The sequence below is a fragment of the Saccopteryx leptura genome, chromosome X (assembly GCF_036850995.1).
Source record: "Saccopteryx leptura isolate mSacLep1 chromosome X, mSacLep1_pri_phased_curated, whole genome shotgun sequence".
Taxonomy (NCBI): domain Eukaryota; kingdom Metazoa; phylum Chordata; class Mammalia; order Chiroptera; family Emballonuridae; genus Saccopteryx; species Saccopteryx leptura.
This window is the reverse complement of record NC_089516.1, coordinates 49,600,401-49,625,060: the sequence shown is the minus strand read 5'-3', so window position 1 is coordinate 49,625,060 and position 24,660 is coordinate 49,600,401. Positions and strand designations below refer to the sequence as shown.

At 41.5% G+C, this 24,660-nt stretch overlaps 1 pseudogene; it reads left to right on the top strand.

The window, feature by feature from the left end:
• The first annotated feature begins 24,095 nt into the window (after positions 1–24,095).
• Positions 24,096–24,660, top strand: part of LOC136386338 (maternal embryonic leucine zipper kinase-like) — an 80,980-nt pseudogene continuing 80,415 nt past the window's right edge.

Genomic DNA, 24,660 nt, shown 5'->3' with positions numbered 1-24,660 from the left:
TTTTCTTTTCTTGCTTTTTTCTAAAGCTGGAAACGGGGAGAGATAGTCAGACAGACTCCCGCATGCGCCCGACCGGGATCCACCCGGCACGCCCACCAGGGGTGAAGCTCTGCCTAGCAGGGGCCGATGCTCTGCCCCTCCAGGGCGTCGCTCTGCCGGGACCAGAACCACTCTATAGCCTGGGGCAGAGGCCAAGGAGCCATCCCCAGCGTCTGGGCCATCTTTGCTCCAATAGAGCCTTGGCTGCAGGAGGGGAAGAGAGAGACAGAGAGGAAGGAGGGGAGGGGGGTGGAGAAGCAAATGGGCGTTTCTCCTATGTGCCCTGGCCAGGAATTGAACCCGGGTCCCCCGCACGCCAGGCCGATGCTCTACCGCTGAGCCAACTAGCCAGGGCCTGGAGAATTTATATTAAATAATTTTGTATGCTTTTCTCATGTTAAACTGCCTTTATCAGTTTAATTTTCAGATTCAACCAAGTATCCTAAGAGTAAAGGAAATATTTTTTCTCCTTTACATTGCCATAAATCCAATATCTTCAAACAAAAAAATTCTGACAACAACCTAAAGAAACTCAGGAGCAGATCTTTTCCTAGTTGGGCCTCTGATGAGTATCCAGTCTTGATTGACACATTGACTACAGCTTTGTGAGACACTAAGAAGAGAACCCAGCTAAGCTGTGCCTGGACTCCTGACTAACAGAAACTTTGAGACAATAAACATTTGTTATTTTATGTAGCAAAGTTCATAGAATTTTGTTATATGCCAAAGGATTAATACAAAAATTATTGTGTTTTTGGATTGCAGTGATAACTATCATTTTTTACAATAAAATACCTCAAAGTTGTTTTTTTGTTTTTGTTTTTGTTTTTTTTTTTTTGATAATTAGCTTGTCTTCTGTAAAGAAATGTTTTCAAAAGTACTGCATCTTTGGGTCAAGTAATCACTTTGTGTCAATGTTTGTCACATAAATCCTTGTGGCTTACCTACATTAATCTGTTGGAATTAGCCAACCACATAGGGTCAGACTTTTCTTTACTGAATGAAATTATTTATAAACCAACCCATGGTGGTCCAATTTCTGATCTCCACTGATGAGCCAGGACAATGATCCCATCTAAATAGCTTAAATATAATTGTGTTTAATGTGTATAGACCAGTTTTCCAAGAACTTTTACTAACCTCATCGCTCATAGCCCTCACCTTAAGTGAAAGAATAATTTTACAATGAGAAGCCTGAGGCTAAAAGAACTTAAAAACTAAAATCATATCACTAAGTGGCAGAGGTGGAACTCATGCTACCAAATGTCATTAGAAAAATAATGCATTGCATATTTCACTCTGTCACAGCCCTCTGTATAAGAAATTGATTGCTCTGTCCCTGCAGTCTGCCCTGAGAAAACAGAGCCTTTCAAAGCAAACTCTGAGCTGAGGCATATCCCTCCTCACTTCTTTACAGTAATCTTAAATCAGCATTAATGTTCTCCTTTCAATTAAAAATAGCTTCAGGCTACACATGAACAAAAGAAAATTAAAAAATAAGATTATCCACCCCTTAGAGAAACTGATTTAGTCAAAACCACTAGCTATGTTCTAAGTACTGTGTTGGGTACTGGGAATAGAAAAATGACCAAGAACCACTTTCTTCCTGTTAATCCAATAAGTTTGTAAATATGATGTATATGTTTGCTCACTTATAGTTTGCATTGGGTGTGAGAGACAGGCTGTTATCTGGCAAGGTCCTCATAGCCTAAGGCAGGGGTCGGAAACCTTTTTGGCTGAGAGAGCCATGAATGCCACATATTTCAAAATGTAATTCCATGAGAGCCATACAACGACCCATGGACGTTATGCATTATCCAATAAAAATTGGGTGTTGTCCTGGACAACTGTGATTGGCTCCAGCCACCTGCAAACATGAACAGAAGTGGTAGGAAATGAATGGATTGTAATACATGAGAATATTTTATATTTTTAATGTTATTATTTCTTTTTTATTAAAGATTTGTCTGCAAGCCAGATGCAGCCATCAAAAAAGCCACATCTGGCTCATGAGCCATAGGTTCCCGACCCCTGGCCTAAGGCTTAGTTTTAAGACTAATCCTTTCCCACCTTTTTAATACTAAGATCTTTTCAATATCGTTCTAATATTAAGATCTTCTCAAAACTAAGTTTTTCCCACCAGACCAGGCAGAGGCGCAGTGGATAGAGCATCAGACTAGGATGCCGAGGACCCAGGTTCGAGACCTTAAGGTTGACAGCTTGAATGCAGGCTCATCTGGTTTGAGCAAAGCTCACCAGCTTGAACCCAAGGTCACTGGCTTGAACAAGGGGTTACTCGATCTGCTGTAGCCCTATGGTCAAGGCATATATAAGAAAGCAATCAATGAACAACTAAAGTGCCGCAACAAAAAAACTGATGATTGATGCTTCTCATCTCTTTCTATTCCTGTCTGTCTGTTCCTATCTATCCCTCTCTCTGACTCTCTCTCTGTCTCTGTAAAAAAAATGAAAAAAAAACAAAAACAAAAAAAATAAGCTTTTTCCCACACACTTGACTGTTGCATGATGTGGGGTGGTGCACTCTTATGAGAAATCCCATTTATGCCTCAGATAAGTGGCTTTGTATCAGAGACTTACTTATTTGTAAATTTTATTAAAGGCTTTAATTTCTACACTATAAAATAAGGCAGACTGGGGGCTCTCTCACTCAGTTCCTGCCATCAGCATTGCAGAAGGAAAAGACAGTTTGTGCAGAGTTTGTGCAGAGAGAAGGAGATGTGGAATAGAGGTGAATAAGGGTGGTAGGGCCTTTGATTCTAGAAATACTCAGATGAGTCAATAGCTTGGGAGCCCTGAATGAAAAGGGAAGTGTTTTCCCACTGTGTGTATTTTCTCGCCTGCCAGGTGTGAGCTAGAATTAAAGACCATGGCCCACCAGTTCTTGGCTTCATTGTTTCATTATCATCTGTTTGAATCAAATGTGAACCTGCATGGGCCAGGTAGCTGCAATTGTGGCTGTGGCTACTGGCTTTACACTTCCCATATCTGCTTTCTACCACCACCACCACTATTACCACCACCACCAGGTACTTTAGTTTGGGAGACAGCGACTTACATTATTAATTTGATATATTTTTTCAATACAAGACAATGATGGCTCAGTGAAACTAACCATGGTTTTCAGAGAAGTCTTCTGAGGGAGAAGGAGCCCTAATGAAAGTTTTAAAGGCAAGCAAAGTTTCAATTATGTGTTCTAGGCAAAGGAAATTGGTAACCAAGTTATGGACATAGGAAGCAATTTGCAGTAGTATACAAGAATACTGAGCAGTTGAATGTTAATAGTAAATGAAGCACAGGGCATGAAGTAACCAGAGAGTAAGTAATAAAATCATAGCTTAAGTTGCATGTGTGCATGTCATATGTCAGGCTCTGTGGTAAGAACCAAACTTACAGATAATTTCATTATAAAACAACTGAGTTAAGCACCATTATTATATCTATTTTTCAGATGAGAAACTGAGGCTCAGAAATGTTAAATAAGTCAGCACAAGTACCCACAACTAATAATTGACAAAGTTGACATTTGAACTTATGTGGTTCAAAAGTCTTAGTCAAATCCCATACTCTTCTTCTAGATATGAGGCATGTCTGAAGAATATTTTATTCATCTAATAAATAGCAAGGGTATAAGGCCAGGGGCCACTGCCATCATGCCCATGCAGGTTCTCATTGAATTCAGGCAGATCGTAAAGAAACAGTGGAGCCAAAATATGGTGGGTCATTCTGTTTATTAGAGTCTCACACCGGCCCACAAGCAAACACCCAGGGAAAACACCTCCTTTTTATTAAGGGCTCCCAAATCCCTGATGCATTCTCTGGTTCCACAACTAGGATAATTTTCTCTGGTTTCTCCTATAATCAAAGGCCCTACCAATCTTAGTGGAGTTTGCAAAGCCCCTCAGCTCTGGTTCCCCATCTACACACCTTCCCTCTCTCTGCAAAATTGGTTTCTTCCTCAGAACTCTGCATTCTCTCTGCTCTCCCTGCACAAACTGCCTGGGCCCACAAAGAGACCCCTCCTCCAGCAAACATTAGCAAAACAATGGCTCTTCCCAAGCTGGAATGCAATCTGCAATTTGCAATCAACTGCCCTGCTTTGAGGGCAAGCACACACATGGTTCCCAGTGCCGTTTTTTAACAATAAAAGTAAGCAAACTCAAAAAATACAAATTTTACAAACTTATTTGCCCAACAAAGGGTCATAAAACTTTAATAAAATACCAGATCATAAATAATCAGATTTTGTGAGCCATGTGGTCTCTGTTGTAACTACTCAACTTGTTGTAAAGTAACAAAATCCACAATTCTGCAGGTGTCCATAGAGGCACGTAGTCCAAATAAGTTTTTGAAAAGTTTTATTAAAGGAGAAAATTTATTAAATATGCCAGCTGCATATGACTGACACAGGGCAACAGGCCCAAATTGTTCAGAACCCAAAAATAGTTCAGGGGCTGTTTATATTGTTGTAAAGTAACTAAATCCACAATTTTGCTGGTGTTTGTGAGGCGCATAGTCCAAATAAGTGTTTGAAAAGTTTTATTAAAGGAGGAAATTTATTAAATATGCCAGCCACATATGGTTGACACAGGGAAATAGACCCAAATTGTGCAGAACACAAAAATAGTTCAGGGACTACTTATATACTCCTAATTATACATGGGAGGGGAGGAAATCTGACATCATGGCATAAGTATATACTTTCTGTTTAGAGATACATACATTAACTACATGCTTTCAGGAGGGGAGGGGTAGTTTCCATAAGGATAAATGCCTGTAAATGGTTCATCATTATAAGAAAAGATTTTAATTTATTTTTTTCTTCCTGTACAGGGCTAGCTATTCACCATTTTTCCCATCAGTATGTGGGAAGGTCAGAGAATCCAAGTCTCCTTCCTCTTCTGCATTTACAGCACAATGCCATCGGCCATCTTAGTTTTGATGTTAATCACACAAGCATAGAAATCACACTTACAAAATCTTTCTGCATGCCTAGCCCAAATTAATAAAATGTTTTTTAAGCTTCCTAAAATATTAATATTAATATTAATTCTGTAGCTTTTGGCACTTTACAACATTCCCCCCTGATTTTATTTCCTAAGTCAAATCTTTGACTTAATTTACTGATGAGCATAAAGCTGTTGTCTAGGAATATTAACTTATAACATGTAGGAGATATTTAACATACAGCATTAATAGCAATACAGTTCACTAAAGAAACAAATGCTATTGATTAATTTCTTATAAACTGCACAAACCTTTTGCAACTTACATAAAACTAACTGGCCTTTATAACAATTTACTTTTAGTCAGAACTTTTAATTTAAAACCTTTAACTCTTAGTGACAATTAAGTTGGCTTTCATTTTACCCTAGTTTCCTTTTTCCCCAAAGTCTGATTAAAGAGTCATTAATTTCTTCATATATTCACCATATGTAGACCAATCAGTTTCCTGTTTGTGGTTGATGCCTTCTATTTTTGGTAGTAGTGGGAGTCATCAGGATCATGGTGTGTGGCCCCGTCTGCATGGAAGTCAGTCCCTGGGTGATGTACTGAATCTGCTGGAAGCACCTTTGGACAATCTTTTGAACAGTTTGCTGAATACTCTGTAAATCCTGAAAGTACTTAGGAAAGAGTGGTTATGTTTATTTTATTATTTGATTCATGTATTTTACTTGCCCTGAACCTTTGGGTACCTGTGGGTACAATGTACCTTTAAATTAGCTTCTGATTAATACTTTCTTTTTTACTAGCTTTGAGACTATGGACATGAATACAGGACCTATACTAGAATGGGCAAGCTAAACCTGGAAAGAACCATATGTAGCAATTTCCTAACAATTATCAATTAATCAATTAAAACATCTATTTCTAAATGTTTACCTGAGAAAATTTTTTTCTTCTCTGTTTTTTTAAATCTTTTCTAATTGATTTTGAATAAACTTTTGGCAATAAGAGTCCCAAAACCTTACTGATTCTGGGTGGCATTTACTCATTTGAATTACTATGTTCTGATTTTGAGAAAGACTGGAAGATTATATAATTAACAATAAAATTTAAATAAGTAATGTTAAAAAATACTATAACAAGCATCTTAATACAATAAAGTGACTAAAGCCTACTAGATTATTAAACAAAAATAAAATTCTAACTAATATAACAAGATTTAAAATAAAATTCTTACAGTCACAAATGTCCTTAACATGTTAATGTAATTTCACTAAATCTATGTTGACACTATTGCAGCTCCTTATTTACAAATGTAATCTGATTTATATTTCAGTTTGAGAAATGTCCTAAAGAGCAGGAGTTATACACATTCAGGAAAAGTGTACAAGGCACTGGAACCATGGTCTTATTTCTACACTTTGCAGCTAGGGTTTAAAGCCCTCATGATTATTGCTTTTAATTAGAATTAGGATCAGGTTCCTGCCTACAATAGGCATGGGGCATTGAGACAAGAGGACTAAAGGAGACACTATACATTAAACAAAGCAACAAAACTCAGACTGTCATCACCCCCAGTAAAGATCTTCAAGGGATAAATATAACTTAAATATTCAGGTAAGGCATAGTAAATGGCCATTGTATTTACAAGAAATGAGATTATTTTTACCTGCTTCTTGTAAGAAATCTCCTTAGGCTTGTAAATGGCCTTCAGTGGCAGGTCCCAACAGGCTGGGCAAGGTCAGGTCACAGGTAGCTGGAAAGGGCTAGAAGAGACTGAACCCTCCCTTCATGGAGCAAGGGAACAGCTTACCTTGTTGTGTCCCTTTTTCTACAGCAAAGACATTTGCCCTGGTGGGGCTGGGAAGCCTGACAGGCCTTGGCTCGATAACCTTTCTTTCCACTCTTGAATCAGGGCCCTGATGGAATCCTATGAAGCCCTTTGGAACATTGGAGCCCTTAAGAGTATATGCCAAAAGCTGATATTTTTCTGATCTCTTCTGGGCTTTATTTGCCTTTTCTGTTACTAACTTGGTCATTATAGACCTTAAAAGTCATGCTCAGAAGCTTTTTCTGAGGGGCTTGAGAGCCCTTTTCTTGTCTATATAAACTCTTGGAAAAGGACAAAACAGCATTAGTAGCTAGATTAAATCAAGGAAAACAGGTTTTTAGTGCCTCCTTTAGAATTCCAGAGTCTCTTTGTTGCTGAGTAACTCAGTACATTAGTATTCAAAATAAATTTCAACAAAAGCATGATAAAATAGATTTGCAAGAGTTCCAGGATATGACTTATTTCTCTTATATTACCTAGCATAAAACAATACGGTTGGCCCTGGCCAGTTGGCTCAGCGGTAGAGCGTCAGCCTGGCGTGCGGGGGACCCGGGTTCGATTCCCGGCCAGGGCACATAGAAGAAGCGCCCATTTGCTTCTCCACCCCCCCTCCTTCCTCTCTGTCTCTCTTCCCCTCCCGCAGCCAAGGCTCCATTGGAGCAAAGATGGCCTGGGTGCTGGGGATGGCTCCTTGGCCTCTGCCCCAGGCGCTAGAGTGGCTCTGGTCGCGGCAGAGCGATGCCCCGGAGGGGCAGAGCATCGCCCCTGGTGGGCGTGCCGGGTGGATCCCAATCAGGCGCATGCGGGAGTCTGTCTGACTGTCTCTCCCCGTTTCCAGCTTCAGAAAAAAAAAAACCCAAAAAACAAAAAAAAATACTATTGTAAAATGATAATAAACTAAGCATTACATAAAAAGACATTATTAAAAATTTCTAATATTTAAACTAAGATTCTAATATTATAGGACTAGAAAACAGCAAATAAAGAATTATCAAAAAACTTTTGAAATAACCTACATTTTTAACATGGAAAATACTTTCTACACATTAAGGGATTCTTGGTACAAACTACAGCTGGCAAAGAGATATTAACTTTCTTTTGACCTACAGTAATTTACACTATTAAGTCAATCATGAGGGGCAGGATGGATGCCTGAGGGGGAAGCAGACACCAAGAACTGAATGCGGGGTCTGCCACTTTTACTTTTATTTTTTCTCTTCAGTTTGTCCTGTAGCCAGGCTTCTTAGCAAAATAATGGAGCTTTTCCCAAGCAGGACATGAATCAATCTGCCACCTGTAAACTAATTGCCTTGCATTGAGCAGCTAAATACAATTTTCACAAAATTACTTTCCAATAATGGGTTTCTTTAACCTATATGGGGTTTTAAATTTTTCCCACAATTCCCTGAAAAGTCCTTTTTTTTTTTTTACAATTTTTACTATTATGGCTAAAACAGTGGGTCTTCCCCATGAATCCTATGCCTCCCACATCAGATAACAACTATGCCACATGAAGGAACTGGGCTGGGGAAGGGGAAGGGAAACTTAGAGAGGACGCTACACCTGCTTTGGTCCCACGGGAGAGAGTTGGAACCCTTCTCTCAGTGCTAGTCTTGTTCACTTTACACTTATTTTCCCTTCTATAATTTTCTATACATCAGTGGAGGGCAATAAACTATTGATCCCAACCCATGGAGGGCCTACATGACCCCTATGTCCTAGGGATGGAAAAGGGAGAGGCAGCTGAAGGGCCTGTCTCTGATAATTCCATACCCTATAATCCTGTTACTCCTGATTTCATCACTTATTCTGGAGATGCAATTCATTTCAAAGAACTGATAACTAGCAAGGTTCACACCCATGGTTTGTTAATTTCTAAATCTTTTTACCTATTTTTTTTTCTTTTCTAAGATTTTTCTAATGCAAGGTTTTAATCTTTAATGCTGTTCCTACCCTGTATTTTCCAAATAGGTAAAACTGAGTCTAGTTTCTATTTTATTCTTTCTTTAGTTACTTCACCCTTAGTTGTCCCTGCCAATTTACTCTAGCACCCTCCCTCCACTGTACCACCCACAGTACATCCTGGCCCTGCTTTCTGCTCTTTTCTTACCCAAACTGCTTACATGTAAGCCCTTCACACCAGAGGCTTCAAAAACACTTCAAACTGCCCAGAGAGAAGGCAAGAATTAATACACAATAAGCAAGAAAGATAAGATAGACAATAACTGGCACCCAGAATAAAGGGTGTTTGACTATAGAGGACACAAAATAAGAAGTAGGAACCAACAGAATAGAATAATTTCTTCAGTGAAGAAATCAGACAGAGTGCCCTGTATCAAGGGGTCTTGGATCCAAGAAAAGAGATTTTATATTTTTTAGCTTGTTTTACAAATTTTCTTTTACTTTTGCCCATAAATTTTTACTTTTGCACGCAAAAATTTAACTCAGGCTTTAGAAACAGACACAGTTACATATTAAATAAAAGACTTCACATATATAAATTATAAATTAAGAAATTTAAATGAGTGCACTTTACTTATTCCTATTAAAATTATACTAGAGATATTTTCTGACAAAGAGATAAAACAGATTACTCACTCACACAGCTCAATAAACAAAGGAAGGGGTTCCACTTTCAGGGGCTTCTCAGGTGTTCTCCTACGTATTGATACATTCCTGGAACTTCGGCTTAGGCACCAGAGATCCTCATTCCCACACCAAACACTCTGGGGTTTTAGACAAACAATAAAAACAAATAATGGATCTCAACAAACACAGAGACATCTCTGGAAGTCTTGGGTCGAGATTAATCAATCCAGGTTAGCTCAGTCTCCACTGATTCAGTGTGATGTGAGACTGACTAATCCTGAATGAATTAGCCTTCCTAGAGATAAACATATTTTCCCCACTTCTATTTCTCTAGAGAACCCGATGTTTCTGAAGGCCTGAAGCAGAACTGGTGAACATGGTCCACTCAGTTCTCACCTATGTCCCTCCAGAGTACAAGCAGACATCCCTCAGAGTCTGAGGCAGGACCTAGAAACCCTCCACTGATATCTCGATCTTGGAAAGCATATTGCGAACATGCTGACCACATCTGATCTATTTTGCCATACCCCAAAACATAAAGACTATAGACTAGTTACAAACAAAAAAGCAGCTTTGAAGCCCTACCTACTCCACCAGGGTTCCACATCCCCAGAGTCACAAATCAGCAAAAGCCCCCAAATCCACTCTACCTATTTCTAGTCCCAAACAGAAAAGCAAAAGTAAGAGTTCAGAGGAAAGAAAAAACTCAAACAGACACATTTTAGACATTAAACAAAGGACTTACACACAACCACACATGAGCACTGTAAAGCTAGTAGCCATGGCCACCATCACAGCTGCCTGGCCCATACAGGTTTGCATTGGATTTGGACAGACTGTAATAAGACAACAGAGCCACAAACTGGTGGGACATTATTTTTAATCCTAGCTCTCACCCGTTGGGCAAGTAAAAACACACACTGGGCTCCAAAACCCACTCATTTAGCGCTCACAAAGCTACTGACTTGCCTGAGTTTCCTATAATCAAAAGTGTATACCTCACCAGCCTCATTCTCCTTTGTTCCCCATCTCTTCTCTGCACAAATTTTGAACTAACTGGCTTCTCTTTCAGCATTCCGCCATCTTGGCTGCCTTTCCTTGCCTCCATATGACCTTTATTTGCTCTTCTCTCCAATGCTAATCTCAGGAACTGAGAGAGAGCAAGCTCCCAGTCTGCCCCCATTTTATAGTGTAGAAATCAAAACCTTTGATCCAATATACCAAGGGTAGTCAACCTTTTTATACCTACCTCCCACTTTTGTATCTCAGTTAGTAGTAAAATTTTCTAACCTCCCACCAGTTCTACAGTAATGGTGATTTAAAAAATAGGGAAGTAACTTTACTTTATAAAATTTATAAAGCAGAGTAACAGCAAGGTAAAGCATATAATAATAATTACTTGTCAAGTACTTTATGTTGGATTTTTGCTAAGTTTGGCAGAATAAATCTTTATAAAACAACTTATTATAGTTAAATCTATCTTTTTATTTATACTTTGGTTGCTCTGCTACTGCCCACCATGAAAGCTGGAATGCCCACTAGTGGGCTGTAGGGACCAGGTTGACTACCCCTGCAATATACAAACAAAGAAGTCTCTGATACAAAGTCACTTATCTGAGGCATAATGGAATTGCTCATGAGAGTGCACCACCCCACATCAAAAAGGGTGGGAAAATCCCAGGAGGAAAAAAAAAAAAGGTGGGAAAGACTTAGTCCCAAAACCGAGCCCTAGGCTTCAGGGATCCTGCCTGCTCACAGCTCGTCCCCAACACACATTAATACAATCATACCCATCCCAAGCAAGAAGGACAACCAATATCATCACCTGGGCAACGGGCTTCCAAGTGGACAGCATCATCTTTAACAAAGTGAGCATAATATATTTTATCTGCCCGCGCTTTCATAGATGAGGGAAGGGCTTCCCTCGTGGCCTCTCAGGTGTACTCAGGCCATGTCTCTGCAAGGACTTAAGACTTTAAACCCAGGAATTTTAGAATTTAAAAGTAAGGAGAACAAAGAAGAATGAGATCTCGATAAATACAAAGGTGTCTTTACTCGGGTTTCTCTGAGAGCATAACACAATTAGCTGCCTCTGACAGTTCAGGGTCTCTACTCAGTCCCCTTTAATTATCTTTCTCAAGAAATATATAAATGTGCAAGCACAAAATCACAATAGAAGCTGATGGACCTGGTCACTTTCAGCTCCTATTAATTGTCCTTCCAGAGTATAACTAAATGCAACCCAGAGAATTCTAATCAAGACCAACAGAGAGTCTTAGCAAAGCAGCTTTGAAGGCCCTACTTACTCCACCGGGGTTCCACATCCCTGGAGTTCCAAATCAGCAAAGCCTCCAAATATGCCCTACCTACATTGTAGTCCCAAACCAATTGAACCAGTACCAGTCTCAGACAGAAAAGTGAAAGCAAGTATTCAGAGGAAAGCCAGAAAAATTCAGCAAAGCAGAAAGAGTTGCTTTACTTACCTCCTTTATTTCTCTGTGGAATAGTCCAAATTGTAAAATTTGGGAACCAGGGGTGTCTACCAGGGAATTGTCTGGACCCACAGGAGGATCGGGAATGCTGACAACATTTTAGGTGGCAGGCCTCTTGTTGGGACTCAAGCGGGATTGGGCAGCCTCCCAGAGAGACCAGCCAATTCGGGCTGCCTCCACTGAGTGACGCAACATACCGTAGGTCACACGTGGGTGCCAAATGTTGTAAAGTAACTAAATTCACAATTCTGTGGTGTTTGTAGAGGCACATAGTCCAAATAGCTTTTTGAAAATTTTATTAAGGGAGGAAATTTATTAAATATGCTGGCCGCATATGGCTGACGCAGGTCAACAGACCCAAATTGTCCAGAACCCAAAAATAGTTCAGGGACTGTTTATATACTCTTAATTATACATGGGAAGGGAAAAAACTGACATCACGGCATAAGTTTATACCTTTTGTTTAGAGATACATACATTAACTACATGCTTTCAGGAGGGGAGGGGTAGTTTCCATAGGGACAAATGCCTGTAAATGTTTCATCAGTATAAGAAAATATTTTCATTTAATTTTTTCTTCCTATACCTGGCTAGCTATTCACCCTTCCCTCAATAGGTATGTGGGAAGGTCAGAGAATCCAAGTCTCCTTCCTCTTCTGCATTTAGAACACATTGCCATTGGCCATCTTAGTTTTGATGCTAATCACACAAGCATAGAAATCACACTTACAAAATCTTTCTGGATGCCTAGCCCAAATTAATAAAATGTTCTCTAAACTTTCTAAAATATTAATATTAATTCTGTAGCTTTTGGCACTTTATAACAAGGTCTGTTGTTGTAACGAGACTTTGTCCCCTCATATTTTCAATTCTCATTTATTTTGCCTCTTTATTTCACAAATACTTCTTGAAGTCGCACAATAATCCAGACACTGTTTAGGCATGAAAAATATAAGAAAAAACAAAAATAAAGTACTACTTTCATAATACTTACATCCTAGTGGGGAAACAAACACATACATAAACACAATAGATATAATGTAATAGTTTAGGGGTTCAGTATCAGTCACCTCGAGATATGCCTCTGTAGCATGCAGATTGTTTTATTTCTTTTTTTTTTTTTTTTTTTTTTTTTTTTTTTTTTTTTGTATTTTTCTGAAGCTGGAAACGGGGAGAGACAGTCAGACAGACTCCCGCATGCGCCCAACCGGGATCCACCCAGCACGCCCACCAAGGGGCGATACTCTGCCCACCAGGGGGCGATGCTCTGCCCAGAGCCACTCTAGTGCCTGGGGCAAAGGCCAAGGAGCCATCCCCAGTGCCCGGCCACCTTTGCTCCAATGGAGCCTTGGCTGCGGGAGGGGAAGAGAGAGACAGAGAGGAAGGAGAGGGGGAGGGGTGGAGAAGCAGATGGGCACTTCTCCTGTGTGCCCTGGCCGGGAATCGAACCCGGGACTTCTGCACGCCAGGCCGATGCTCTACCACTGAGCCAACCGGTCAAGGCCATGCAGATTGTTTTGAGCTAAAGGCCAACAAGAACATGTGAGCTAAAGAGAAATTTCTGACATGTCCTAGAAGCATTTAAAATATGAGCTTTACCCATAATAACATTATCAAAGCTAACATTTTTTTTACCTATATATAGAACAGAGCAAACTTCTAATAACTGAACATCTTCTTTTCTTATTGTCATGCAATAACTTTCTTTCTTCATAAAGCTCCAGGGTAATCCTTAGTTCAGAGTGTCATGTATGCCTCATTTTTCCTTTCTGATTTTCAGGAACCTGTCATGTGTGAATGGTCTCTGGCTCTCTCATGCATGTGTGGAGTTCCCATATAAATGTATGTAATTAACCCTTTGAATAGTATAAACGTTCATGTATGTCTCATGCTTCCTGACAGATAGAATCAATTAAAGTCTGAAAGACCAGTGTAATAGGCTTTAATGAAAGGAAACCTGCTGGGCTGTCTTGTAAGGGAGAGCAGCCCCCAGTTCTCTAACAAGTAGGTTTAAATAGGGAATTTGAGGGCGAGGGCTGGTAATCATTAAGGAAAAATGTCTCTTTCAGTGATTTATGTAATTTTAACCATAGATTAACTAGGGAACCTTCAACATCTGGATTAGTCACCTGGATGCCTGGGGGAAGGTTATCTGGAACATCTAGTTTGTCACTGTCCCTTTGTCCATGAGGAGGGTGACATGGCCCTCACCTGCAACACTATCATTCCAGCCTTTTGTTATATGGTTGAGGGGCGATGATTATTATTCTATAGCTACTTCCTGCTGGTAAGGGGCGGCAAGTCTGGGGAAGGGATGGCTGGCCTTGGGCTGCAGTGGCGAAATAAGGACCTTCTTGTAGGTGGCTTGGAGTAACAGGAGTTCATGGACAGTCCAGCTAATGAAGGCTTTTAGGCAGTCCTGGAGAAAATTAGAGAAAAGATACAGGAGAAAGACCATGTGCTGAGAAGGAAGAATGCAGGGTAGGGTTATAGGGTGCAGTGGTTTATTTTCTGTAACTTCTTCCTGCTGTTTATGGGTATAGTCCTAGGGGCTTGGATTTTTCTGCCGGGTGATTATAGGTTTCAGTGTTGGTGTGTAGAGCTAGGTAGATTTCTCCAATTTTCTGGTTGGTGAAGGCCTGCATGCGGTTCTGTAAGAAGCTAGAGAATAGGCATAGGAGACAGGGCCCAAAAGCTAAAATGGCAAATATGAGAGTGAGTAGACCAATAAATGGTAATAACCAAGACATCCAGTTTCAGCGGAGCCACTGGTCCCAGGATTTGTCTTTTTTTTTTCACAAATTCATTGAGCTCGTTTCTTCAATTTGGTTGTCACATCTCTAACCAGCCCTGACTGGTTGAAGTAGAAGCAACATTCTTCCCATAGAAAGACACAAATACCTCCTCTTTCTGCCATTAAGAGATCAAAGCCTCGGCAATTTTGTAGCACGATGGTGGCTAGGGAATTAAGTTGATCTTATAGTTTTACTAGAGTGGAGACAATTTCTTCTAGAGAGTTTTGGAGGTCTTCAGGGAGAGAGCGGAAATAAGACAGGGAAGTAGCCAGCCCCCAGCCCCCATACCTTCTCCTGCAGAGATTTCTAAGGCAATAAGAAGAGGGATTACCTGTATGGTTTGTCTAGTCCTTAGATTGACGAGTAGAGTACTAGGAACTGGGATAGGCTCGTGGGGTGGGATTATGTTGATATTCAGGGTGAAATAGACTAGGATATAGGTTATTATCCAATTAGTTGGGAGACACATATAGGTGTTGGTCCCATGCATATAGAAAGCCCCTGATTGGGTGAGACAGGCTGAGAGGTGAATAGAGAATAAATGGACAAGGGTCAGTTTTGTCCATCCATCTCTAAATTCCAGACAGTCAAGGTGGAGGAAAATGCAGCCACAAATAGGGAGCAGACATGGTCAGAGGCCTGCTTTTAATATTGCAACCTTGTGGAAGGGGTAGTGAGCCAGGGACAGAGTCATGTGGTGGGATAGGAGCATTTATGTTGTGAAGCTATAAGAGTAGGGGGTCCTGTGAATTAAAAAGAGTTATAAAATAAACCCTTTGCTTCTGGAGAGACTTGATAGTTAACTTGATGGTTCTGATGGTCTTTGGGAAATTGAATAGTTATTGTGGTGTTGCAAAGGTTAAGGGGGAGGTGACCAACTGGGATGTCATCCTAAGCCTTGAAGCATAGGGGAGCACGTGAAAGGAGAGAGGTATTTAAAGTTACTGGTCTTTGAGCAGGAGAAGTTCAGGGTTTTAATTTTTCAAGTTGGAAATAATAGGTTTAGTACAGCTTGTTTGCTTAGTTTGCAGCTGAGTTGGGGTAATCTCCTATGAGAGTGCTCTGTCTCTCAAAGAAGGTGATCCCTTTCTGAATCTTGTCCATAAGAGTGATGTGAAGGAGATGAGTATTATTAAGAGGAATAGTGAGTGCTGAATAACTGAAGATGACATGGACAGACATATCCAGCAGTCAACTGCATAGGAGAAGTTAGTCCTGGTTAGATTTTAAATAAGATTAAGAGAGCTTTCTAGATGTGAGGATTCCAACAGGGAGGGTATTGGGGAAGAGTATGCTTTAAGGCTAAGGAGATAAGAAAGAATAGAGAAAGCTGGAATTTCCCTCCTGTATGTTGTCAGGGGGTAATCATAGTTACTCATGGTTCAGGCTGTTCTTTTTTTTCTGGGATTTTAATCAGTTTGAGCTTGGTGGGCCCTAAGGGGGAGCAGGCATATCTGGGAGGTGATTCAGGTTAACTGGAAGAGTCATTTGTAGGCTTATGTGGGGATGGAGCTTCTGTTTTCTTTAACCTGGCAACATGAAACTAGGAGGCCTCTCCCTGGAGTTTTGCAGCCATGGGGTTGGTGAGAAGAACCTTGGGATTCACTATGCTGGATGGTAGAGGTAAATTTATAACAGAATTGGGTAAACCTGGCTGGCTGAGAAGCAGTAACAGAGCTGACTCCAAGGATGGAAGGTGAAAGGAGAGAAAGAGAAAAGCCATGAATTTGGAGAGTAGGTCCTGGCCTAAAATAGGCATAGGGCATTGAGGTAGAAGGAGAAAAGAGTTAAAAGAGTGTGTAAAGGAAACACCACGTATTAGACAAGCAGTGGATCCATGGACAACAGGGAGGAAATAAGACCACCAACACCCACAACAGAGATCTTTAAGGGATGAGCAAGACATGAATATTTGGACAAGGAAGAGTAAGTGGCCCTGTGTCTATAAGAAATGAGATTGGCTTACCTGCCACTTGGATGGCTACCCTAGGCTCATCATGATGACTTGAGATAGGGCCAGTGGCCCTGGGCATCTTCAGTCTTCAGTGGCAATTCCCAGTAGACTGGGCAAGGTTAGGTTGTAGGCAGTTGGTAGGGGTGGAAGAGACTGAACTCTCCCTTGGAGGAGCAAGGTGGCAGTCTACCTTCTAGTGTCCCTTTTTCCAACAGAGAGGGCAAGGCCCTGGCAGGGCTGAGGAGCCAGACAGACTTTTTGCCCAATAACCTTCTTTTCCACACTTCAATCAGGTCCCCAATGGAGTCTGACGAGGCCTCTTAGGGGTGTTGGAGTCTTTAAGAACAGCTGCCAAGAGGAAGTATTTTGTCTGATCTCTTTGGGCTTTGTCTGCCTTCTCATTTTCCTCTTGGTTATTATATACCTTAAAAGTCATGCTCAGGAGATCTGTTGAGGGGTTTGATGGCCTTCTTCTGCTTTTTAAGCTTCTCTAGATGGCAGGGAGTTGTCAGCATAGAGGGTGGAGGAAGAGAGGAAGCAGACAAATGGACAGTGTGATCAGCTGGATGGAAAGAAGGAGGGACAAAATCTGCAGGAGGAGGTTGAGGTGCTGGTGGTGGTGCCATGTGGTCAGAGCAGTCAGAAAGATTATAGCTTAGAGGAGAGTTGGAAGAGGACAGGGAAGAAGGGGTTCTTGCTAAAAGTATTTGGTAGGTTGAGCAAGAGGAACAGAAGCAGAGTTGATATCAGAGAAAGAAAAAGCCTGCACATAGGAAATTTCTGAGACCTTCCCTGTGTGGTGGCAAAAATTATTGAGAAATTTGAGTGTATTGTAATCAAAAGTAGTTTATATTGGGGCCACACAGTAGGTTCCTGTTGGTCAAATAAGTTTGTAAATATGATATATATGTTTGCTCGCTTATAGTTTGCATTGAGTGTGGGGGACAGGCTGTAAACAGGCAGGGTCCTTATAGTCTAAGGCAGGAGTCCCCAAACTTTTTACACAGGGGGCCAGTTCACTGTCCCTCAGACCGTTGGAGGGCCAGACTATAAAAAAAAAACTATGAACAAATCCCTATGCACACTACACATATCTTATTTTAAAGTAAAAAACAAAACGGGAACAAATACAATATTTAAAATAAAGAACAAGTAAATTTAAATCAACAAACTGATCAGTATTTCAATGGGAACTATGCTCCTCTCACTGACCACCAATGAAAGAGGTGCCCCTTCCGGAAGTGCTGCGAGGGCCGGATAAATGGCCTCAGGGGGCTGCATGTGGCCCGTGGGCCATAGTTTGGGGACCCCTGGTCTAAGGCTTAGTTTTAAGACTAAGCTTTTAAACATACCCTTGACTACTGCATGATGGTGCACTCTTATGAGGAATCCCTTTATGTCTCAGATAAATGACTTTGTATCAGAGACTTCCTTATTTGTATAATTAGATTAAAGTTTTGATTTCTAGATGATAAAATGGGGCAGAGGAGCCCATGCAGGAGAGAGCAGAGAAAGGCCACATGGAGGAGAGGAGAAGCAGCCTACATGGCGGAGTGCTGAAGGAGAAGCCAGTTTGTGCAGAGAAGATGATGAAGAGAGGTGAATAAGGCTGGTGAGGTAGAAACATTTGATTTTAGGAAACTTGGATAAGTCTGTGGCTTTGGGAGCCCTGAATGGAAAGGGAAGTGTTTTCTCACTGTGTATTTCTTGCCTGGTGGGTGCAAGCTAGGATTAAAAGGCAATGGCCCACCAGTTTGTGGCTTCATTGTTTCATTACCATCTTTCCGAATCAAATGCAAACCTGCATGGGCCAGGTGGCTGTGATGTTCGCCGTGGCATTGGCCATACAGCCCCCATGATAGATAAAGGCGGTAGACTGGAGTTGGGGAAGAAGGAGGAGCATTCACCTTCTTCCTCTTCCAACACTAGAGAAAGAAAGGGGAAGAATGGTCGGGGTCATCACCCTTGAGAATTCAGTCCCAGTGAGTAGGAGTAGGATGTTTCTTGGCCAGGCACCAGGGCTTTCGAAAAAGTAGTCCCAGTAGACAAAAAATTTCGAGGTCTACCTCCCCCAATATTTAGGATGAAATATTTGGAAGAGAGTCTACCAGAGGAAGGAAGAAAAGGTGTAAAAGGATCCCTAATCCTGGTCTGGCAGAGGTTTGGAACAGGGTCACGGAGCCAGCCAATCCATCCCTACTCCCAGGACCAAGCAGAATCAGGGAGTAAGCCTGGAACAAGCTGCCACTGTCCACTGCTTCCCTGGTAGTAAGCTTGGGTGAGAGCTGGGAGATTGTCCGGTTGTAAGGTGCCAAAACCTACAGAATTAATATTAATATTTTAGGAAGTTTAAAAAACATTTTATTGATTTAGGCTAGGCATGCAGAAAGATTATGTAAGTGTGATTTCTGTACTTGTGTGATTAGCATAAAACCAATATGGCTGATGGCATTGTGTTGTAAATGCAGAGGAGAAGGGAGACTTGAATTCTCTGATCTTCCCCCATACCTATGGGGGAAGGGTGAATAGCTAGCCAGGTGCAGGAAGAAGAAAATTAAATTAAAATATTTTCTTATACTGATGGACCATTTACAAGCATTTGTCCCTATGGAAACTACCCCTTCTCTCTTGAAAGCATGTAGTTAATGTATCTATCTCTAAACAAAAGGTATAAACTTATGCTGTGATGTCAGTTTTTTCCCTTCCCATGTATAATTAAGAGTATATAAACAGTCCCTGAACTATTTTTGGGTTCTGCACAATTTGGGTCTGTTGCCCTGTGTCAGCCATATGCAGCCAGCATATTTAGTAAATTTTCTCCTGTAATAAAACTTTTCAAAAAGTTATTTGGACTATGTGCCTCTACAAAACCCCACAGAATTGTAGAATTGGGTACTTTATAACATTTGGCGCCCACACGGGGCCTATGGTGTGTCGTGTCACCCAGTAGAGGCACCCCAAACTGGTTGGTCTCTCCGGGAGGCTGTCCAGTCCTACTTGAGTCCTGAGGAGAGGCACGCCACCTGAAATGTTGTCAGGAATCCCAGTCTACCTGTGGGTCCAGACAGTTCCCTGGTAGATGCCTCTCAGTTCCCAAATTTGACAATTTGGACTATTTGGCAGAGAAATAAAGGAGGTAAGTAAAGCAACTCTTTCTGCTTTACTAAATTTTTTTGGCTTTCCTCTGAATGCTTGCTTTCACTTTTCTGTCTGAGACTGGTACTGGTCAAAATTGTGTGGGACTAGAAGTAAGTAGAGTGCATTTGGGAGCTCTGCTGATTTGGGACTCCGGGGATATGGAACCTCATTGGAGTAAGTAGGGCTTTTGAGACTACTTTGCTGTTTGTAACTAGTCTACAGTCTGTTTTGATCTGCAGCGAAACAGATCAGACACAGTTGTAAATTTGCACAGTCTTTCCAAGACTGAGATGTCGGTGGAAAGTTTTTAGGTCCTGCCTCAGACTCTGAGGCATATCTGCTTGTACTCTGGAAGGACAATTAGTAGGAGCTGAAAGTGACCAGGTCCTTCAGCTTCTATCTCAGTTTTGTGTTTGCACATTTGGTCATTATTAGGAACTGAGGGGACCGGGTCCACCAGTTCTGCCTCAGGCTTTTAGAGACGTCAGGTTCTCTAGAGAAATAGAAGTGGGGACAATGTGTCTATCTCTAGGAAGGCTAATAGAGGTTAAGTTTGTCCAGGATTAGTCAGTCTCACATTGTACTGAATCAGTGGAGACTGAGCTAACCTGGATTGATTGATCTCAACCCAATATTTTGAGAGATGTCTCTGTGTTTGTTGAAATCTCAGTCTTTGTTTTAAAGTTCCTACCTAAAACCCCTGGTTAAGAAATCTCTGGTGCTGTGGATTGTGTGTACCTCAGAGGCCACTAGGGGGGCCCTTCCCTCATCTATGAGGCTTTGTCTTTGTTCATCAAATTATCCAGTATTATTTAATTGAAATAGGCATGCATTGTTTGTGTGTATAAGTCCTTTGTTTAATGTTTTAATGTCTGTTTGAGTCTCTTGTATCAAAATTAGAAGCTTCTGACTAAAATCCAATCTTAAGTAGAGAATCGTTGTCCTCTCTTTGTTCTCAAATTAGCTTTGAGCACCGTGTCAGGTTTTTTCTCTGAAAAGAATCATTCTCTTCATTTGGCTTCTTCCCCTTTGCATTAATTAATATCTTTATAGTCAAACACCCTCTTATTTTGGGTGCTAGTTAATTATCTGTCTTATATTTTTGTTTTTATTGGTGCACTAATTTTTAGATTCTCCTGAAACAAGTCTCAGTTTTGTAATAAGTAACATTGGCTAGAACTTTTAAACTCCAGATAGTGAAAGCAGTCTGAAATATACTAAGTGAATAAAAATTTGCTCAATACAAAAAAAGGAGTTGGCAAGCAAGCGATTTAAATGAAAGAAAAGCGGAGCCCAAAAATTGAAAGTGTTTCTCCAAACTCTGGAGCTAATGGACTAGAAAATAAGCAGTTTGAGTAAAAGAAATACCAGGCCAAGCTGCACGGTGTGTGAAGCAAGGGGGTGGGGCTGTGGCCGAGGAGAGGCAAACGTAAGCAAGCCCCCTCCCCTCCCTGTCATTCTCCGGTCTCCACAGTCGTGCTGCACCAGAGCAGCAGGCAAACAGTAAACAAACCGCCGCCATCAGGCGCATGATTAGGCTAAGATTCAGCCTGCTGTGTGTGAAGCAACAGGAAAGGCAATAAAGTAAGAATAAGGTAACTGAAAATATAGAATGGAAACTAGTTTCAAATGTCTGCCTACTGACCAAAAGAAGTTTTACCCATTTGGAAAATACAGGAATAGTATTAAAATTGAAACTTTGCTTTAGAAAAATCTTGGAAAAAGAACAAGACCAGGTAGAAAGGATTTAGAAATTAAGAAACCACGGGTGTGGAACTTGCTAGTTATCAGTTCTGTGAAATAAATTTGCAGTCCAGACTAAGTGATGGGATCATGAGTAAAAGGATTATAGGGAATGGGATTATCAGAGACAGGCCCTCCAGCTTCCTCTCCATTTCCCTCAATGGACATAGGAGTCGTGTGAGCCCTCCATGGGTTGGGGATAATGGCTTTTTGCCTTCCACTGGTGTAAAAATAAGGGAAAAGGTTCCAACATTCTCTCACAGGCCGAGGGGGTTGTAGAATTTCCTTGAAGTCTCTCAGTTACGTAGAAGACATGGCGTTCATAAGGAAAACTGACAGCATTAACCATAATAGTAAAAACTGTAAAAAAAATTTTCAGGAAATTGCGGGAAAAGATTGGAAACCTCATATAGGCTAAAAAGCAGCCTATTATTAGAAAAATAAATTTATAAAAATTGTATTTAATTTTCTGCCTTTATTGCAGAGGTCCGAAACCTATGGCTCGTGAGCCAGATGTGGCTCTTTTGATGGCTGCATTTGGCTTGAAGACAAATCTTTAATAAAAAAGTAATAACATTAAAAATATAAAAAAATTCTTATGTATTACAATTAATTTATTTCCTACCATTCATGTTCATGGTTGCATGTGGCTGGAACCAATCACAGCTCTCCTCTGGGACAACACCAAATTTTTATTGGATAATGTGTAACATACATGGTTCATTGTATGGCTCTCACATGGTTCATTGTATGGCTCTCTCAAAGAATTACATCTTTATTATATGTGGCTTAAGTGTCTATTTGTCACCAATAGCTTATTGGTTGCTTGCGTAACTGTACTAGCCAATGGGGTGAAGTTGCCACAGCTGAATGCAAATAGAGCGGGTCAGGGGGAAGGTGAACATTTGTTTGCATTGGCAATCATCTGTTTTACATAAAAACTACGTCTTAATGTAATTTCTTTTAAGAATGCCTCCTAGAAAATACAGCACTGAAGAGGAGAGAAAAGGAGCTAAAGCTGCACAAAAACGGCTTTCTCAACAAAAAGAAACCACTGAGCAGAGAAAGACATACAATTTATAATATCTAGAACAGCGGTCTTTTCGTGTGACTGCTGGGCTTTCTAGTTTTAAAATATGTGGAGTTCATGGCTCTCTCAGCCAAAAAGTTTCCTGAGCCCTGCTTTATTGTGAGAAATAAGCTAAATAGCAACCAGGGGAGGGAATAAAAGTTGGCGTGGCTTTTGGAAATGCTAGGTCCAAATGCCCACCCATCCATACCACCACTCCCATGGCAACCATGTCTCTAATCTGGCAAAGGAGTAGGGAGCAGGAATTCTGGAAAGGTTGGGTGCTTCTTTGGTCTGAGCCCACAGCCTCGCCACTTGGCCAGGCTAGGGTTCAGGTCAGCCCTTGATTTCTGCCAAGAGGGACAAACATGTTGAATGTCTTTTCCTTTCCCCTTCTGCTAAGAACTCTGGTAGGCAAACTGCCATTTGCAAACAGCTTGTGGGCCACAAAAGGCCGTCTTACGCTCTTAGGTATATGTTGGGCAGATAAAATATATTATGCTCACTTTGTTAAAGATGGCGCTGCCCATATAGAAACCGTCACCCAGGTGATATTAATGTGTGTTGGGGGCTGGCTGTGGGCAGGCAGAATCCTTGTAGCCTGGGGCTTGGTTTTGGGATTAAGCCTTTCCCACCCTTTTTGATGTGGGGTGGTACAATCCCATCATGCCCCAGATAAGTGACTTTGTATTAGAGACTTCCCTATTTTGTATATTGGATTAAAGGTTTGGATTTCTACACTATAAAATAAGGACAGAACAGGAGCTTGCTCTCTCTCGGTTCCTGGGATTAGCATTAGAGAGCAGAGCAGAGAAAGGCCACGTGGAGGTGGCCAGGAGAAACAGCCAAGATGGTGGATTGTTGAGTGAGAGGCCAGTTTGTGCAGAGTTTGTGCAGGGAGAAGGAAGGAGATGGGGAACAGAGGTGAATAAGGCTGGTGAGGTACAAACCTTTGATTCTAGGAAACTCGGATAAGTCAGTAGCTTTGTGAGCACTGAATGTGAGTGGGTTCTGGAGCCCAGTGTGTGTGTTTTAATTGCCCGCTGGGTGCAAGCTAGGATTAAAGAAGATGGCCCATCAGTTTTTGGCTCCTTTGTTTCTTTACCGACTGTCCGAATCCAATGCAAACCTGCATGGGCTGGGCTGCTGTGTTGGCAGCCTTGGTGACTGGCTTTACATTTGACGTAGTCTGTGGCAGGATTCGATACAAATCGGTATGGCATCACCACCACCTTTGAGTGGTGGAGTAGAGGACTGCCTGCTGTTATGGTTCCCCATGGCTGTCCTTTTGGGGGCCATAGGCTGGCTGACTTTTACAGCCATGTGTGAAGAAACTGAGAGGAGAGCTCTGTGGAAGAGGCTGCTCGGGACCTGCAAACCTAGAAGTGGAAGAAGCTGGAGCAAACGTGGGAGAAACAGATGCTGACCCTGAAGGGAGCTGGAGGAGGAGGCTGACCAGGTTTGCAAGATTCGCCTGGAAATGGAGCAGCTGCTGGAGGATTCACAGGTCCGTGAGTTGCAGATTGCCCTGGATATTGTGGAGAGCCAGCAGCGGCAGAAGGCCCGGGCTGAGGCTGAGGCTAAAGCTGAGATCAGGTCCGGAGCTACAAGGTCTGCCGAGCAGAAGCCTGCGGCAGCCCGGGGCTTGAGCCTGGCAGCAGGAGCTGGTGTTTTCAGTTCCTCTTTGGAGGATGAGGAGAATCGGGCTGGAGTTGTGTAAAGCCAGTAGCCAGGGCCACTATCACAGCCACCTGGCCCATGCAGGTTCGCAATGGATTCAGAGAGTCGATAAAGAAACAATGGAGCCAAGAGCTGCTGGGCCATTGTCTTTAATCCTAGCTTGCACCCAGGGGGCAAGTAAAAACACACACTGGGCTTCAAAACCCACTCACATTCAGTGCTCACAAATCTACTGACTTAAACGAGCTTCCTAGAATCAAAGGTTCCTAGCTCACCACACTTATTAACCTCTGTTCCCCATCTCCTTCCTTCTCCCTGCACAAACTCTGCTCAAACTGGCTTCTCATTCAACACTCCGCCATCTT